A 16,125-nucleotide genomic window follows, 5' to 3' on the forward strand; every position below is an offset into this window, starting at 1 on the left:
ATATATATGTATATATATATATATATATATATGTATATATATATATATATGTATATATATATATATGTATATATATATATATATATATATATATATATGTATATATATATATATGTATATATATATATATATATATATATATATATGTATATATATATATATATATATGTATATGTATATATATATATATATGTATATGTATATATATATATATATATATATATATGTATATGTATATATATATATATATATGTATATATATGTATATATATATGTATATATATATATATATATATATATATATATATATATGTATATGTATATATATATATATATATGTATATATATGTATATGTATATATATATATATATATGTATATATATGTATATATATATGTATATATGTATATATATATATATATATATATGTATATATATATATATATATATACATATATATATATATATATATATATATATATATATATATATATATATGTGTGTATGTGTATTGCATGTTGTATTGCATGTGCATATTGTATATTATAAATTGTATATTATCAATAATAATATGCGCATATACGAAAAGATAACTAGTCAATATGATTAAGTTAAATATATAAGTAAGTAATTGGTATTGTGATTAAGTTATATTATAAGTAATGAATTGGTATTCTGGATTGATAACAAATTTATAGTTTGATAAGGATAATTATATCAGTAATTAATTCATATTTCTGTATGACAGAGATAAAAGGTAATTATAGTAGACAAATTTAAGAACATTTAATTAGAGTATATGTATGGCTCAATAAGGAAGCTGGTTAATTATTAATGAATGAGTTATGGAGAAGGGGTGGGATTAAATAAGTTTGTACTTCTTCTTACTCCTTTTCGAATATATAAATCAAGGCATCAAGTGTTTGACAATTTGCTTTTCTTTTGCTTTTCATTGTATGTAAATACTACTTCTTTCTGGTTGTCCACTTGTTGGTATGATCATTCTCTTTTTCTTTATTTTTTTTGTATTCTACATGTTCTAAATACATTTTTAAATGAAATGAAAAGAAGCTTTGTAATTTGAGGTACCAAACTGTGAGAACAGTCTTGAACTACTGCATCATTTGTGTTTGAGTGAAAAATACAAGGATGGTGCAGATAAATAAAAACATAAATAATCAAAACAGCGACTGCTCTGTTTAATACAAATCTGTAAAGTGAGGGTATTAATTTGGCTGCTTGGTGAAAACGAGGCTGACACTGAAGAAAGATCCACGACTATGAAGCTGGACCGGCCCGCCTCCATGCTGCTGCCTGCACATGCTCGACCTGCATTTCCACCAGATCCGTGATGGAGGGTGTCTCAATGCAGGAGAAGCAGTCGCCAGGAGATTCAGCAGTGGCATCGCCTATTTCTTGCTTAAAGTGTTGTCAGAAGTAGATTTGTTTAAACTACTTTTTCAGTAATGTTCTTTGATGCACTGTATCGAACGGCCAAAGTAAAAGTTCTTAAAGTGCATGCACAGCAGCATGTAGCTCCAATTTTATGGTCAGTTTTGCTATTGCTGGATCGTTTTGCACCTGTCCTGGCTCATTCACTGGCCGTGCAGACACAGCTTCAGCTCTCTAATAATCAAGTCAAAATGGATGCCACTTTGGTGAATGAAACCAGTTACAAAATGCATCACCTTCTAAGACCTGTGGTATAATATTTATGGCTTTAAAAAGTTTGAATTGGTGGTTATGGGTCAGAGGACCTGGTATATCAGAGTGTCTGCTCCTTTACATCCTACACTGTGCTTTTCACTTATCTTGCAGACCTTTTACATTCACTAAAAGTGGCTAATGTAAGGTATAGCATGTCAAGTCTTTGCTTTTATGTCTATGAAAACTATGCACTGCTCCTATGGAAACATCATAGAGACAGACTCAAGTGGTCTTTTTCAAAACTTTCAAGACTTATTGCCCACATCACTGCCTCAGCTTTTACTTAATGGTATATGAGACAGCCATTTTCACCCTTTTCTATTTGCCATTTTATGTTGATGTTGATCATTTACTTTGTAGTCGCCTCATCGTAACCACAGCTTTAGTTAACAAAGTGGAGATTGTTTTAGCTTTTCTGTGTGGCATGTGAACAAATAAACCATCAAACAGTATAGCAGTAGTAGTTTGTGGTGCCGTTGCATTGTTTTGCATTAAACTTATAATATCTTGTCAACCTTATTTATATCGGGAGGGTAGGCTATATATATATTAGAGATGTAATGCACATTGACTGTGCACAAGCTAAAATGGAGTCTCCACTTAAACTTGTTAAAAGCAGTAGAAGCTGTCGTAACTTGCGACACACAATGCACAAAACATTGGAAAAGTTGTCAAGAATGGTTCAGCTAGAGATGAAACAATTATCAGTTAATTGATTAGAGAAATCAACAGAAAAATTATCAATTATTATTTTGGTCGATAACGGCGCTCGCTAACGGCGATTGCTACAGCTTTGGTTATGCTTTCTGCAAGGACATTTGCGAGAACATGAGCAAGCACGGAATCGTGACGAGGAAATGCTTGGATCTTTTATACTATATGCGGGTTTCTCCTCGCGGCAAACCGACATTCTCAAAGCTACTTAAAGTTCTCCATTTTTGCCGTCAATCCGCGTCCATGTAAATTTGGAAGTGCACGAACAGGCGAAAACCTGCCGCACAGAATCCCCGTGAAGGGCGTCAAAGGGTGACGTCACTTTACCCGTGCGGACACTTGCGACCGTCGTGGATGCGGCGAGCATAAATCATGCTTAACGCTGCTCGCTAGCGCCGCTAGCACTGTTTGCAAGTTTATAAAGGAGGTGCGCTTGGAAATGGTGAATAGGACGTGCAATGAGAATTTCAAAATAAAGGCGTCACTCGTCCGTCTTTACAGCCTCGTTGCGTATACTCGCGTTCATGTGACCATGGTGTAGTTCGTTTTTAGCGTGTAACGTTGGATTGCATTTATTCTTCAAAAATCCTAAAAGTAGTGTTCATTTGTGAAGATTATCTTATGGGAAATAAAACGTGTAAGTATCATAAACTGTTGTTTGCCACAGAGCTTATTTTCTACAATAATCCAAAACCCAATGGAAAATTCCCATTGGCTTGTTGTCGAGGGAACCAGTGAGATTAGGGATGTCCATAATTAACCGTTTAACCGTTAACTGACATTAAGCATTTTAACCGATTAACGCTATCGGTCAAATGGTTAAAATAAATGTTAATAATTAACTCAAAAGCTGAGCGGCTCAGAGGAGGGGCTCGTCTTTTTAAGGAGAAAAGCTGGTCCACCTTAACAGCCCACCTCAAGAGGCGGAGCCGGAGTTGCAGGATACAGGAAGTCGGCTCCGGTCTCTAGCTCGCTTAGGAGCGTAGGAGCTGTAGTTTCATAGCATTTATTCAGTGACAAATAAACTGTACACACACTGCTACACCTACGTTCACAGCTAGAACGCCACCAAAAACCTCACACACGGTCTTTTGGAAACTTGCTAAAGTTACGATTAGAATTGATTGATGATTAGAAAGGAGGTGCGCTTGGACGGAAATGGTGAAACAGACGTGGAATTTCAAAATAAAGGCATATATGTATCGATGTATTCACTTTGCATCAATTGAATCAATACATTGATCCAGATCGATGGATCACTACACTTCTAATAATGAATTAACAAAGAGAGAACTGAATGAATGAGGAACATGGATCCACACTGTCCTACTTGCATTTTAGGGCCTTTTGGTTTTCAATCCCATCTGCAGTTCTGTAATTTGACACTGTACAGCTCTACCTGCAAACTACAAAAGGAGTGACTGTACACCTGTTCTGGGGATGGATGGGGGGGCAGCACTTACTAGATCAGAACTGATCAATCTCATCCATTATGTAACTCATTTAGATGTAAGATTTCTGACAAACATTGTAGGAATCCAGAAAGCCAGTGTTCCGTTCAGCGGAGCAGCTGCAGGCTGTAAATCAGGATGACATTTTCTATAAGAGCTTTAGTTCTCTACAGTGTTTTTAAGAGGGATCGTGCTCGTGCTCTTGTTCCTCCTCTTGAAGGCCTCTTTTATTAGTTGTTGTAACATAATGTCTTTGATTTCTTTCCCCTTTAAAAGTTCTGGCACTTAGAACATTTTCAAAGTGCTCGACGAGGGTTTTTACAAAAGAAATCTCACATCGTGCTTTAAACTAAATGCCGGCTGCCTTCATGTACACATTAAAAAAAAAAAAAAAACACTCTCAGTTCAATCCTTTATCCTTAAACACCAGCAGTGTTCTGCTTCCTTCAGTTGTTGAAATATAAGAGAAACCCCCTTATTAAAAAGTACGGAATATGCCGAAGACATTTTCTAACCCTAACAAGGAAAGCATCTCCTCTCTATCAATAGTTGTGAGAATGACCTTCAGAGATACACAAATCATATTATAACTTCAAAGGCTTGATCAAGCTTCATGAATCATTTATGAGTCCTCGCCATGCTACATAAATGATGCCAGAAAGTTGTGCAGCAAGTCGTCTGAGTGGGGCCAGACTGAAATCCAGTCATATTCTACAGTACGTATGCGTAGCCCGCCAATAAAATGTGTTAATGGATGCAAACTGCCTACAGCTTTTTTTTGCTGGAGTCATAAAGCTTTAGGCATTACAGCATAAAATGTTTCATTCAAGGTGAGATCTAATTTTCTTTGGTGTCAGTGCAGCGCATCGAATCCACCGGCTCACCAAATATTGACTGCAGCAGCATGCAGGGGGGCATTTCTCCTAATTAAATAGCAGCCATGAAAGTTAGCTAACCTATATAGATTCTGTGCATTTATTTCATTTTGAGGATTGAAAACAGCTTCAAGCGAGCAAGTTAATTTGATTGACCTTTGAGTGTTTGTATCGATCGATGAATACATTTAGAGAAAATTAACATTCAGCTCTTATCTTTCCTTTACTGACAAAGCATATGTTTGTGTTATTCGCCTCCAGTATTGGCTCCATAATAAAGAGCATATTTTTTTTGCCGCAGTGAAAGTATTTGTTTGTATTCCGCGGTGTGACAGAACATTAATCAGCAGCAAACTGAAGGGATACAAGGCTGGAGCAACGCTGGTTTCTTGTGTTGCTGTCTTAGGGAAGCATATTCACCTTTAAACTCAATTACTTTATCAAAATGCTCATTGAGGTTCGTCTTCGCTTAAGCATCAATCAACGGCAAACCGGGGGAAATTGTAATTGCATGATGGAGCAGCGGTTACAAGGCTGTTAATTCTCTACTCGATGTAAAACAAACTTTAGCGAAACGAGACACGTTTTTCAGGCGGATCAGAGTTTGAATGAGCTTTCACACCGGCTGAAATGAACCGTACTAACCGGGCAAACAGACCTGAGTTTCTTTTTACCGAAACCAAATGAGTTAAGTGTGAAAGCACCCTTAAAGGGGAACGACGGCCGTTTTTTTAAAACATTGATATTATTCCGGAGGCTCTTTAACACGATTAAAAAAAAATACTGCAACTTGCTCATGTACGCACATATTGCGAGGGCGCCGAGAATCCACGAGGTGGCAGCGTGAACTGCAGCTACCTGTCAGTGCCGATTTGAATGAAGTATAGAATTTCAACATTTGCAATACTAGAATTGCACTCGGAGAGCGCAGACTTCCGCCAACGCGCGACTTTAAAAACAGCTCACAGTTGGCGGTACCGTGAGGTGGTCGGCCTATTATTAACACGGTGTGTTTCCGTGTAACGTATCGGCGGATGCCTCTCTCCTTCAGCAGCCTCGTTATGTCTGTATGACGTTACACCACGTTGTCTCTCATCCCGTCATCTACCGCTTTTTTCCGTCTCACCGCGGACGGCCGGCAGCTTCCGCTCACACATCCACACACGTATCTCTCTGCTCTCAGAAGGAGGTGGGGCCACGCGTCATCAACGCGCCATCAGTTACACTGCGCATGTGTTATACCCTGTGGTTTTAAAGGTCCCATATCGTTTTCAGGATCATACTTGTATTTTGTGTTTCTACTAGAACATGTTTACATGCTGTAATATTAAAAAAAAAAACTTTATTTACCTCATACTTTCGGCCTGAATATGCCTGTATTTACCCTCTGTCTTAAACACTCTGTTTTAGCGCATTTCAACGGATTTGCGACAAAATTGCAAAAGAATTGCGTTGCTAGGCAAAAGCTTGGATCCATTTGTACTTCCTGTCAGCTGATATCATTCACATACACTGCAACCGGGAATAAACTGGGACACATTTAGAATGTTTACTTTTAAATCTGTGTAAAGGTTCTAAATATTGTACATTTGTGACATCACAAATAGACAGAAATCCTGACAGCTTGTTTCAAATGCAGAGTTTCTGAATACGTGCTGTGTATATTTCCCTGTGGATTGAGCGTTTCGATACTTTCACAGTATTTATATAGCACTTAAGTCTGCTTTATAATAAAAAAACGTAAAAATCTCACTTTTTTTATATTATGGGACCTTAAATGCTCAGGCTGATCGTAATCCTTAAAAATATTCCCGAATTCGGATCATGATCTGGATCGCCACTAAAATCTAATGAATTGTTCATTGTGCCACACCCCACCCCTCCAAAACATTTCATTCAAATCCATCGTAGACTTTGGAGTAATCCTGCTAATGGACAAACAAACAAACAAACCAACAAACAAACAAACCAACGCCGGTGAAAACATAACCTCCTTCTTAGGCCTTCCACCTTGGCGGAGGTAATAAATAAACATGCTGTCACTTTCTGGATCTATTTTAATGTTAACAATAAACTAGGGCTGTCAATCGATTAAAATATTTAATTAGTCGCAAATCGCAAATTAATCACACATTCTTTTATGTGTTCAAAATGTATCTTAAAGGGAGATTTGTCAAGTGTTTAATACTCTTATCAACATGATACAGTTTCCCTGTCTTAGAAGTGTTTGTTGTTAACATAAAATAGATTCAGAAAGTGACAACATGTTTATTTAATGTTGTTGAAATTCTATACTCCGTTCAAATCGCCACTGACGGGCAGTTACTGTCTACCGTGATGACGCTGCCACCTCTTGGTCTCCTCACAGCGCGCCCTCGCAATATGCACGTACATGAGCAAGTTGCACTATTTTTTTCCATCACCTTATAAAGCCTCAAAAATCATATCAATGTTTTAAAAAAAGACCGTTGTTCCTCTTTAAACACTGAAAATAGCTCCATCGCATGTTGTGTTTGCATCGGGTACGTCTTCTCTAAGCATGTCACATTGTTCACTGTGCACACACGCTGTGCTCGTCTCTTCACCGTGGCTATGAATAAAACAGACAGCACTTGTCAGCGAGCAGATGTTGAGGCTGACGGCTAAGGCAAGACGGAAGATTGTGGGGAGTGAGATTAATAAAAAATGATAGCAAGTAAGCCCAAACATGATTAATACCAATTAGCTATTTCTGTTAACTCTTTATCAGAGGAAGGCTCTGTTGTGTGTTCATAAATAACAGCGTCAGGGTGAATAGATGGGCTGCCCAGAGGGGTCTTCACGTGGCTGTCGAAGATACTATCGAGCACAACCTGTTCTCTACAAGTTCCACTGTGGGATGTTGATTACTGGGATTAGACAAGTCTAGATGGTTTATTTCCATATGTTGGGGGCATTATGAGCCTTTTAATATGTTAAAAGCCTTTCAGTTTGCTTGATTAGGGCATGTGAAGGAAGAACCTGGAGCGTCAGCAATGATGTCACACAAAGGTGAAGAGTTCGCCACTGATGCAAAGCGCTTTATTGATGGCAGGAGAGCAACACTGGAGATTTATAAGACAAGAAGTATGTGCAATTTCTTGCTAGAACACATGTTTTCATGGTTTTGGTCATTTTGAACATTCAGTCAAGTTTTCCTGTTCAAGGACACATTGCTGTATCCGTGGACATATTTAGGAGAACTGGATACCACGTTCAAAGATGGCGCCCCAGTCAATCCTATGAAAGTTGCACATGGGGGCGCATACACCCAGAAAGCCTTGGGTTTCCTCAAGCTTCCGCGTTTTTGTTTATATGCTCACTAGAGTCCTTCTCCAGCTGAGCGAGCATGTACGTGCGAGACTTCCACTGGCCAAGCTGGCTGACTTCCTCTCAGCTCCTCGCAAAGGACTGCGCAATTAATCAAATTTCAATCATGATTTTGCCGCATTCTGTTTCGCAATGATGCTCTTGTTTTGTCTTGTGTAATAAACCCAGCGCACTCCTTTCCTTTACAGCGCTGTGGTTTCAGGAATGGCCACTCGGTGTGGGAGGATCCCCTCATGGGAACTCCCCCCTACTCCTGGGGGCTTAGCTGTATCCCTAATTTTTCTGAGACAAGGTACCTAGTGATGTCACAAAAGGACCGAGGAGATTTTGTATGATATAGAAACACACTTAAAATCACTTAACACAGGGGTCAGCAATCTTTACTATCAAAAGAGCCATTTTAAGCACAAAAAAAAAAAAAAAAATCTTTCTGGAGCCGCAAATGATGTGAGCATTGTGATGAAGGTAACACAGCTTATAGTCTAAGTATATAGTATATAAGTCTAATGCAGTGAAGTGCAAATATACTACGGAGTATTAGGGCCACATAGAGGGAAAAAATTCGGAGATTTCGAGAAAAAAGTCATAACTTTACGAGAAAAAGAAAAGTCGTAATATTACGAGAATAAAACCATAACTTAACGAGAAAAAATTGTAATATTGCGAGAATAAAGTCAGAACTTTACGAGAAAAAAAGAAAATAATACGTAAAATTATTACTTTATAATATTATGACTTTATTCTCATAATACTATGACTTTATTCTTGAAAACTCAGATTTGTTTTTTTTCCTCAATGTGGCCCTAATACTCTGTCGTACCGTCGTACTATAGACCTACAACAATGACAAATAAAATTGAAAATGTAAACAAAAAAACAGTTATTCATTTCCACAATTTTTTTTAAAAATCCACAGGGAGCCACTGGAGAGGAGCTAAAGAGCCACATGTAGGTGTCTGTATACGTTTGTACATGTTTGTTGGTGAACCCTAATGAAGGCTTTAGGCTAACCTGTTGGTTTAAAGTAAATAAAGGTGTTCTAAATATAATTGTTTTATTTTCAAGACTGCGTCTCCTCTCGGTGCACGTCGACAGTAGGTGAAGCTGAAGCCAGAACTACTACGACTTGACTCCTCCAACAACTTTATATCAGAGCAGAGAAATCTGTGTCACTTGGACTCAAATAGGGGGCATCTGAGCCACTCATCAGTTCAGCTGATAATACCTGCGGTGTATCCATGCATGAAATGGCTCGCTCGTCCGTGCATTATAGGTGACAGTGTGTACCTAGACAAGGGCGTGGAGTGTCTGTGCATGATAATGTAGTCACGGACGGGATCAACGTCTCAGTCACTTATGATATTCAGTGATCATAATCTGTGTGGAGGAGAGGTTACGACACCGGGAGGAATAGTCGCGTGGTGACCTTTTTCCACACAATTACAGTTATTCAACAGAAGCAAACTTTATTATTTGTTTCAGTGCTTTCCTAACAAGTGTAACGCAAGACATCACACCACAGAAAACCTAAAGGTTATCGCTCGACCAGTACAAACAAGGAAATAAAATCAGTGTAGATAGAGTATGAATCATGAAATTTGGTGTTTTAGCTTCTGTGTGAATTTTTTTGTAGTGGGAAACATGGAACTCAGGATGCAGAATACAACTGTTTCATTGCATTTTTCCCAAATATGTGCATTAATATGAGCTCCAGCTTATTTTACGAAGTTTGATTTTAGCATTCTGATTCAACTTTGCATATTACATTTACGCTTCCAGTAATTTTTTTGACAATACGCATGTAAACGCTAGGTTATTGACAAATAAAACACTACTACAGTACTTAACTACATTAAAGGTCCCATATTGTAAAAAGTGAGATTTTCATATCTTTTCTATTATAAAGCAGGTTTAAGTCCTGGATAAATACTGTGACAGTAGAGAGGAGGGAGGAGTTACCCGGAGGCGCAAGGCGGGCGACCGGGGCGAGGCCGCTGCGCCGCACTTGGTTTTAGGTTCCGAATGGCGGGCAAGGCCTGTTGGCACCGGACCACCCTCCCCGGGCAGACCCCCCCGCACCACCGCGAGCGCACCCCGACATTGTGTCCGTGTGCAAGCGGCGCTGCACCCCTCGTAGTTTCAGCATGTAGATCAGCTGTTCCAGCAGCGAAGCATATCGTCTTTCAAACCCGACAGAAACTAAATAAAACTCATTGAAACCGTCTTGGTTTGTCTTTCCACCGGTCTCTTCCAATGTTCCAACAATATGGTTGAAAAAAACTCTTAATCCACAGCGTTAGATGGGAAAATGTGCCGACGCCACATGTTGTATTCCCCCGTGTCTTTCTCTCCCTGCAGAGCAGCTGCTGCGGGTGTGTGTGTGTGTGTGTGTGTGTGTGTGTGTTTGTATGGTGATTGTACTCTCTGCTAACCATGTAAGTGGTGACTTTCAGTCGAATGCGTGGTTGCTCGTACGTAGTAACTTCCATAAATGGTTGGAGTAGATAATAAACACATGAGTATGTGTTTAAAATGGATTAAAGTCAAATTGAAGGCTCTTACGAGGACACCTACATGTTCTGTTCGTGTTTCAACAGCTGCTGTCACTTCGAGACACCACGATGCATTCGGCTGAGACTCAGTCAACACAGTTAGCGGACACTGTACGTGTTCTGTTTGTGATGCCGACCGATTAATGATGTTTACTTTGTGGTCATTACGCTGTCCTTGGTTAGAGTAACTAGCATTATATTTCACAATAACACCACAGTTAGTTGATTGAGTTCATTTATTCTGTGGACCGCCGCAGCCCCTAATGTCATTAGCTAACGTTAGCTAAGCAGTGTTAACTGAGCTGATGTTACTTGTTTCACCGTGTCAGGCTAACGTTAGGCAGCTGAAAACTGCTCAGGTTCTTCCTGAACTCCTAGATGTTATCAAAAGTAGGGATGCACCGATACCACTTTTTTTCAGACCGAGTACAAGTACTTACATTTGGGTACTCGCCGATACCGAGTACCGATATGAGTACTTCTCTGTGCCAAAAGACCCTCGTTAACAGCCAGCTGGACGGTGTGAGCGACACACGGCAGGCTGGGGAGTCCCACATACAAGGCGGTTCGCCGCTACCAGCCCTAGGTCATCTTGGAAAGGCTCGGGCGAAGGTGGCTCGCGGCCGCAGCTTTACAGCGCTCCCCGCCCGGACCTCGCCGCACCGTGACGGGGCTCCCTGCTCCCGGTGCAGGGCGGACTGTCCTCTTCGTGCTGCGTCCCACGTAAAAGGCGACAGGGGTCTGCGACGATGTCTGCAACCTGCCCGACGCAACAAAAAAAAACGTGGCGCAATGAAAGTGAGGGCCAGCGCGCGCCGGCTGAGGTGGTATCCCGGCCCAGCAGGATTGGGCGCACCACCGGCCTGTTTAGCCCGCACCGTCAGGAAGGTGGAGTGTGAGGTCACGAAAGATGGTGACGAAAGGTTAACGACGCGCTGCTGTAAAGTGGTATCGGTGCCGTTTTATCGGAGCTGTTTTGCGAGTGCGAGTACGAATACATGAGCACTGTATCGGACCCGATACTGGTATCGGGTATCGGTGCATCCCTGATCAAAAGTAACAATACATAGAAAATAATGGTAAAAGTAGAAAATTGTACACTTCTTTTAGGACAGCTTGCATTCAAACGTGTGCATAGTGTAGTTAGACATAATTGGTATTTATCCAGTATTTCCTTGGATTGGTGTATGGGATTATGAGGGGGAAACAGGAATCCACCCTTCACAGAAAGTTTGGCGGTTCCTTTGCTGCTTAACGTTTTGAAGTGCTTGGACCAGGCGGAAGCGGTATAGACAGTCTCTTCAGTGCACGCCGTCATTGCGTGAATGTGATGCTGAAGTGGTATTTGTGGTCTAGACTAGGGGTTAGGCTCCAAATAAATAGTTAATTTCTCTTTTCAAGGCAACTTTTAATCTACAAGATCTTCCTCGTTGCAATTTGTAATTATCTTTTTATCTATACACCAAATTTTCCAAGCCAAGAGTATAAAATGTAGGGGTTCTACTTTGGTAGGTTTTGGTTATTAGCAAATTAATTAATAAATAATAATATAATTATTAATATTAATAAAGATTATCAATAAACATTAATAATAAACGGGGCACCACCCTGGAATCAGGGACCAATGACCAAAACGTTAATATAGTCTCATTATATATGCTAAACTATCAATTTGGAATGTTGATTAATAATTAAATTAATAACTATAACCAAAATAGATAGTAAAGGTTGAAGGATATCGGAGTTCTTGACATAGCAGAGGTTGGCAGTATTCACTCTTGTGCAACATTAAAGAGACCAGCATGTATATTCCACAAACATTTATTTACAAGTTAATAAAGGTTCAAAACACAATATTAATCTAACTAAATAACTAAACTAAACAAACCAAACACAGTGTGTGTGTGTGTGTGTGTGTGTGTGTGGGTGTGTGTGTGTGTGAGAGAGAGAGAGAGAGAGGGGGGGGGGGAAACAAGATGGGTTCTTGTCTCAAAATGTCTGTATGGCCTACAAACAAAATGGCGAGCACTGTAAAACTACAAAGATGGCTGAATCAAAGATGGCGGAATCAAAGATGGCCGTCAGCATGTCATCACATGACCTCTTTGTTCTAGGACAGAGAGGGGGGGTGATGTGGGGTTAAGATTATCTGAAGCTGTATGTTTATGTTTAACTAATTCACAGTTTCTGTATGTGATCTTTATGTGTGTTAGATATGCAGTGGGTTAGAAAAGATGGTTAGTTGCATGCAAGACCTTGTCTATGTGAAGCATAAACTAAACACATCAGATGTGGCAAAGCCAGTTACCCAGATATCAAATACAGATAAATCACCACAGTCAAACTCAATGAATAACATTAAACCAAATCAATACAAGTACTTTCTAGAAATCAAAGTTGGACAGTCTTGCTCAGCCCTGTGCGATTGCTAATGCTAAGGCCCAGTACGTTACCAATCCATGGAAGAACCGGTTTTGTGATTCCATGTGTTGAAGTTGTGGTTCCAAGTCAAAGAGGTCGTCTTTGCTGTTAGTTTGGTGCTAACTTCTTTGCTTGATAGCTTGAAGTTAGCTGGTGAAAAGGGCAGAGCACTCGCGTCGTCTGCCGTTTGGTTCCTTGGTTGCAATGGCTGTTTCCTAACAGGCCATTGATCAGAACCAGAACTGGTTTGCAAGTTCTGGACTTGAGAGCCGTTCACCTCAACCAGGTCAGCCTGGGTTGAGGAGATGAAGCGCAGAGAGAGCGCAGCAGCTCACCTCTGGCACGTCAGGAGAGATGAGCAGATGAGAAGAAAGAGACGAAAGAAAGGACATTCCTCTGGTTTTGTTCTGTGTGATTTTCACACCTCTGGGTGAAATGTTACTGTAGCCAATGAGGACTGAGCTGAGTCCTGTGGTCAAGGAGAGCATACCTCCAGGATTCTGGGAGACAGTTCACTGTGTCTGCCACCCGAAATGGCAGGTACCTACAAAAACAATTTTGCGATATTTTGACTTTAACTTAATTTTTTTAATTTTGTTTTATTGCACTAATTGACAATGCATTTTTAAATGGACAAACTCCCAGCTGAAATCTGTGGCATAGTAACAAGAAGATCAGTTTCTCACGCTGAGATCAACTCACAATTTGCCTGCCTTGCACTTGTACTGTAGGGCCTATACTTTAAAGATTTCTATATGATCTTTAGCAGTAATGCAGGCACATCTTTTCCCCCCTATCTCTCCTCCAAAAGAAAGCACAACTCTATCTTTTTTTTGATTTTGTTGCCCTTAAAACATATTGAGTGAAATGGCACGATGAGAAGCCTGGGGGAGATTTTTTGACAGAGACTTGGAGCAGAGCTAATGGCCCATTAAGCGGAAAAAGGCTGCTTTTGATGTAATTGAAAGAGGGAAAGAGAGAAACATGCGAGTGCTGCAGAGAACAGAGGCAGCATAAGAGAGGGAGAAGGTGAAAACAATACCACAGAGCAATCATTTCCTCAACATCATCTACTTACGGATCAGACACGCGGTACAAAGAGTGGCTTGGATCAGTGCTGAAACTCCGTGGTTTTTAAGATCTTATCTGCTCCGTAGTTTGTGACGTGCTGATGAGCTTCGACTGAGTTTGTGACTGAGCTGGCACACATGTTCAATCCTCGAGTTGTGTTCCTGCACCGACAGCATTTAAAGCATTGTTTCACATCAAACGTTGCTCACAGTGTGTGCTAATTATCCATGGCTGTGTCAACACTGTAGTGTAGCACGTGTCACACTTACGGTTCAATAGAGAACAATTGAAAACAGATGATGGAAGTCACAGACTCCCTTTATGGTGCTTGTATCCACAGGTGGCCGTCAGCTAGCCCCATGCATACCAAATGAAGAGTTAATCTGCTAAAAACAGATAACGACGATTCATAAAATAAATAACCACCATTTTAATTGATATTCTCTTGAGTGCACATTAAACAAATATTTATGAATTTATTCTTTTTTTAGATATCTTATCAAAACACCAGTGTGATTTATATCACTTGGAGTGAAAAAAATGTTTTAGGGAAATAAATAAAATCAGAGATATCTGTTTTTGCAAATTAACCCTTTAAATCAGGCGGCGACTTGCGGTTCCGAAAAGCGAAGCCAACGCTGAAGTGTCTTAAAGGTCCCATATCGTGCTCATTTTCAGGTTCATACTCGTATTTTGTGTTTCTATTAGAGCATGTTTACATGCTGTAATGTTAAAAAAAAAACTTTATTTTCCTCATGCCTGAATATACCCTCTGTCTGAAACGATCCGTTTTAGTGCATTTCAACGGAATGGCAACGGAATTGCAATGGAATTGCAATGGAATTGCGTTGCTAGGCAACAGCTTGGGTCCATGTTTACTTCCCATCAGCTGATGTTATTTACATACACTGCAACAGGAAATAAACTGGGACACATTTAAAATGTTTATGTTTAAAACCGTGCAATGATCTAAATATTGTGTATTTGTGACATCACAAATGGACAGAATTCCTAACGGCTTGTTTCAAACGCACAATTTCTGAATACATGCTCTGTGTATTTCTCCGTATATTAAGCGTTTTCATAGTTTAATAGTATTTATATATCACTTAAACCTGCTTTAAAAAAATAAAAGACATGAAAATCGCACTTTTTACAATATGGGACCTTTAAACTTGCATTCTTTATAACAGCCAGCAGGGGGTGACTCCTCTGGTTGCAAAAATAAGTCAGATTGTATAGAAGTCTATGAGAAAACGAGCCTACTTCTCACTTGATTTATGGTCTCAATCGCTAGTTTCAGTCTTCTTCAATACAGCATGATGTTCATTTAGTAAATTATGGTCCCATTTAGAGTCAAATAGACCATAAATAAAGCAGATTATGCTTTAGGGCCCGACTACCTTGTGATTGACAGGTCGCTACCACGGCGTTTTCCGGTCTGGGAGTTGTCTGTGTTTTTGTCTTACAACTTTAACTCTTTCACAGTGTGTTTTCACTTCATGGAACATTTTGGTCGCCTAAAAATGTCTTGTTCGGCGTTCGGTTGTACTAAGCTCCACTCTCTCGTGTCACTTCTGGTTGCAAAAAAAACCAAGATGGCAACGGCCAAAATGCCAAACTCAAGGCTTCAAAACAGCAGTCCACAAACCGATGGGTGACGTCATGGTGACTACGTCTACTTCTTATTTACAGTCTATAGTTCAAGTGCTTCGGCTCATAGACATACAGTACAAGACAGGGACACCAATCGATCATGCTCTGATGATAAGGCTAGCGACACTTTAATGCTTCATATTAGCCGGATCATTCTATGTCACCGATAGTGCCGTTTATTCTTGTTGGTCCAGTTGAGTGATCATCCCAACAGTTTCAGTCTTTTGTTGAACAACCTGAAATAGCTTTCAGATAAACTAATCAAACGTTTGATGAATAATTGAATTTATCATTTGGGGATTATCACATTTTAAAATCCCTTTCTTTCCT

This window comes from Sebastes fasciatus, chromosome 17 (assembly GCF_043250625.1).
Source record: "Sebastes fasciatus isolate fSebFas1 chromosome 17, fSebFas1.pri, whole genome shotgun sequence".
Taxonomy (NCBI): Eukaryota; Metazoa; Chordata; class Actinopteri; order Perciformes; family Sebastidae; genus Sebastes; species Sebastes fasciatus.